Here is a 4,727-nt window from a genome sequence, read left to right as displayed (position 1 = left end):
TCCTTTCTTCTGGGCCAAGATTCAATCTCTGGAGAAGAAAGTGAAGAAAGGAGGATTTCCCTTGATAATGATTCCCTGGAGAAACGGAAGGATGGAAGAAGAAAAACTCCCAGCCGTCCCAGGAAAATAATTAGGAAATGAGGCTGGCCTTCCGTCCTTTAGTGTTCTCCATGCCTTATCTCTTGGGCTCCTACAATTCTCCCTTCCTCTTTTCTCTGTGGATTAGTCACATAATCTTTCTCATCTTGCATTTCCCCATTTGTAAAATGATGATAATAATCCTGCCCCTCGTGGGGATTGCCCTCCTCTTTTGTGTCTCTTTTATGTTTGATTTATTCATCTGTAATATCTAGTGATTTAATTGTTTACTTGTTCTACCTGGAGGTAATAAACTTCTTGGGTTTTTCAGTGATGGTGACATGTTTATCTCTTTTATGCCTGGCAGCTGATGCCATGCTGGTCTCTTGGAGTTTCTCAGTGAATGTTTAGTCAGTGGACAAAAGCATGAGTCAATAAATGAATGCTGGATATCACTGAGGGTTAGAATACATATCTCTGCAAGAGATGACTAGAGAGGGTTTTCATGCATTCTAGGGAGCCTGATCTTTCCAGGGCAGGAGTAGGCATCATTTCCCTAATAGGAGCTGAGTGGCACCAACAGGGAGCTGGCACAGAGTGCTTCATGCCCCTGCTCCCAATGTGGGAGTGACCTGCCCATGGCATAGAACTTCTCAGCTCTACAGTCTATGAGCCTCTCTAGAAAACCCTTCCTTAGGGTTAGTCTTACCTTCCTGTATGTAAGTCTGCCTAAGGAGAGTGTTGCCTACCTAAACCTCGGGCTTAGTTGACAGCCTCATTCAGGCCTCATTAGGGGACTAGGATTCAGCTGAGAGGCTGGATTCTAGCAAATTTTGGATTTTTACCTCAAAGAATATGCTGCAGCATACTGTGTATGTGCATTTCCCCCTAAGCAGTTACAACTGAGGCAAATATATGTCTATAATTGTATGATTAATCTATAAGATTAAATTATTGTCACCAAATTTCATTCTCCTGTAGTAGAATATATTCACATTCTTTATATAGCTTCACGGTGGGAAGAATAAATGTCTCTGCTGTTTGACATTGAGCTTGACCATGTAACGTGCTTTGGCCAATGGAATGTTGGCAGAGTGATGGAAGCAGAGGGTTGAAATGTGCTTGTGTGTTTAGCTTTTGCTATCATTGGTAGAATGCCACATACCGGGTGACCATTGTATCTTCATCCCAGAGAGCAGAATGACACACCTGGAGTGATGCTACCCCACCAATCAGCAGACATGTGAGAAATAAACACTTGAAGTTGCATGCCAATGAGATTTTGTGGTCATTTGTTATGTAGCAAGAACTGACAGATACAAGGAGAAATGAGTCATTTTGATTTCAGGCTTGTTGACATTGGCAGTTGGGGAGATGATTTGCTCCTTTGAATGGCAATGCAGCCCATTTTAAAGTTTATTACACAAATAGCCTGTGACCTAGAAATTCAGGCTTATTTTCCCCAATAGACATGTATAAAATGTTTATAGCAGCTTCATTCATAATACCAGAAGCTGAAAATAATCCAAACGTCTTTTTTTTTTTAAAGAGAGAGATAGAGAGAGAGAATTTTTTAATATTTATTTTTTAGTTCTCGGCGGACACAATATCTTTGATGGTATGTGGTGCTGAGGATCGAACCCGGGCTGCACGCATGCCAGGCGAGCGTGCTACCGCTTGAGCCACATCCCCAGTCCCCCAAACGTCTTTTACTCCATCAAAGAAGCTTAAGGAGGGAATAGGAATGAGAAAATAGATGCAGGAAATTGTTGGGAATGAAAAAAGAGAGGAAAGACTTGTAGCTAGAGGCAAGTAGGAGGATGGCAGTGAACTCTTTCTAGCTTGAAAAGATTTGAATGTGCTTGTGAGCCTGAGAAAAGAGCCAAAAGGAAGGTAGAAGTTGAAGTCTCAGGAGCAGGATGCTGATGAATGGAGGATGTGGATGAATGGAGTACTCAATAGGAAGTAGAGATGAGGATTCTAAGCCAGAAGCAGGAGTTGGCTCCAGGGAGAAAATGAGCAAAGGAGAAGTTGAAGGGGTTTGTGGGTTGTTTGGAGAGGAAATTCATGGAAATTCTGCCTAATGATGGTGGGAAGTAAAGGATTTGAAGTAAGTAATAAAAAGTTGTAATAACCCTTGAAGGAAATGGGAAAGAGGGTTGTCCAAGGACAAATAAGATTGCTAAGTAGTCCCAAGGGCCTGGTTGAGAGAAGAAATCGGAGAAATTCTGGTACTTTTAAACAAGATCCAGAATTTGAATATGGGAACCAAGAAGTTAAGAGATTGGCTTACTATGTGTCTGGGATTTTACAGTATAGAAAGATCAAGGAGCTAGGGATTCTGTGGGAGAAATGCATGTTTGACTCAATATCTTATCTTTCTTGGTGGTAGGAGATTCATGTCTTAGAATCTGATGGGTCTAGAGGATCTAACAAGTCATTTAAAAGCAGAGTACAATAGTTTTGTACATTATTTTATTTGTTCAAAATTCTTAAAAATACAAATTAATCTATAATAACAAATTGTATATCAGTGAAAGATTACAAAGGAGCATGAGGGAATTTGGGGTTATTTATATGGTGATTGTCTTCATTGTGATTTGATTGTGTGTATTTTCTTCTTTTATTTCTCTTCGTCCTCATTTTCTCTCTTCTTTTCCCCTCCAATTATTTTTTTCTCTTTGTGTTTCAATTTGGATGTTATATCTTTATGTCATTAATCTTTTCTCCTACAATGTCTAATCTGCTAATACCCTGTAGCATATTTTTCATCTCAATATTTTAGTTTTCCTTTATCTAAGTTTGATTTGGGACTTTTAAGTATTTGCCATGTATCTATTTAACTTTTTGAACATATGAGTACAGTGTTAATAACTGCTTTAATTGGTATTGGCACACTTAATATCTATCAGTTTTGGGTCAATTTTGATTTTTTACCCCTGGATTCCAGATACTGTGAATTATATTTTTTTGAGTACTAGGTATTTTTGTATAGTAGTATATATTTTTAAACTTTTTTAAGGGATGCAGTTAAGTTACTTGGAAACAGTCTGGTCCTTTTGGGTTTTATTCTTTTGCTTTGTTAGTTGGGATCAAAGTAGTGCTTGGTTTAGGGATAATTTTACCCCAATACTAAGCCAAGATTATTTTGTGCATGCTCTACCTAGTGGCCTGTGAATTGTGAGGTTTTTCAATCTTGGTAGAAATAAGCATTATTTGGGGCCATGTGTGAGGGCTGGGAACTGTGGGTCTAATCTCTTACTGTGCTTTTTTTCTGCTAGTTTGGGGAGTTTTCTCACATTCAGGCACTCATCATTGGTCTGCTCCTGTTGGGAGGAGGGTTAATTTCAACCCAGAACAAAGCTAAAGAATTTCGAAGATTTCCAACCTATAGAAAAACTTTCTGTTTATCTTGAGCTCCCCAGAAGTAGATCCTGAGACAAGGACCCATGTATAGAGATTCTCCCAGAAAAATCTAACAAGTATTTGGGTCCAAAAAAGGCGAGGAAGCATTGTCCCACAGAGGGTAGCTTTAGCCTGATCCCAGAACTGGGGAAGTTCTGAAATATAAGTTATGCCTCAGAGATATTTGCAGGACAGCAAAAGAGCTGGGTTTTCTTAGCCCATGCCCACTTGTCAATCATTGATTTAGGGTTATCATTTAGGAAGGGCCTAAAAGTTACAGTTAAGGGGCTGTGAGATAGAGAAATTCTTTGTAATGTTTGAAACATCTGCCATCTACATGGTGTAGTTACTTGGAGGAAGAGATTGAGCAAAGGTGAGAGGGTTTATTGAAGAATGAGTGTCACTCATATATACAAGAAATTGATGAGATCTATCAAATGGAGACTTGACAATTTTTGCTCCCTGAAGAAAATCAGAGAGAAGGCTTTGGACAAAAGATTAAGATGGTTTATTGGTGACCCATAGCAAAATTTGTCTGAATATATTTTAGTTCAGTAAGAACCACAAATTCTGGTCAATGAGGTCAGTTGATCAACAGTTCTGTGAAGTCTATGCCTGTGTTCTACCCTGTGATTCTTCTTCTTTTGACAAACATCAGTTTTGACAGCATAGCACAAAATAGAATAATAAAAGAGGGCAAAAGAGGAAAAGGAATGGTTGTTGCAGATTGTGGATCAGAGTTCTATGGTTACATATGGTCTGGCCATTGTCCATTTGTATATGAAGGAGAAATTGGTGCCTTACCCCAGAAAGTTCATGGTCTGGGTAAGAAAATAAGATGTACATTCAAGGACAAGATCAACCCTGGGATTAGCAGTTTATCTGAGGCCAGGCTGAGGAGTCAGGCTGTGAGCAGAGTGAGGGTCAGGCTGCTGGTAGAATGAAGTTTGGGCAGTACTTAGTCTTGTTCCTCAGGCTGACATGTGGTCAGCGGAGGGCAAGGGGATTGACCAAAAGATGCTTCTTTTTCTCCCCACATTTTTTATTGGTGCATTATAGTTTTACATAATGGTGGGATTTGCTGTTACATATTCATACATGCACATAACAATATAATTTGGCCAATATCATTCTCTAGTATTTCCTCCTCCTTCATTGTCTTCCTTTCCTTGGTTCTTTTCTTATACTCTACTGATCTCTCTTTACTTTTCATGAGCTCCACCCTGCACCTTTCTTCTACTCTT

Source organism: Urocitellus parryii, chromosome 6 (assembly GCF_045843805.1).
Source record: "Urocitellus parryii isolate mUroPar1 chromosome 6, mUroPar1.hap1, whole genome shotgun sequence".
Lineage (NCBI taxonomy): Eukaryota > Metazoa > Chordata > Mammalia > Rodentia > Sciuridae > Urocitellus > Urocitellus parryii.
This window is presented reverse-complemented; position numbering follows the sequence as displayed.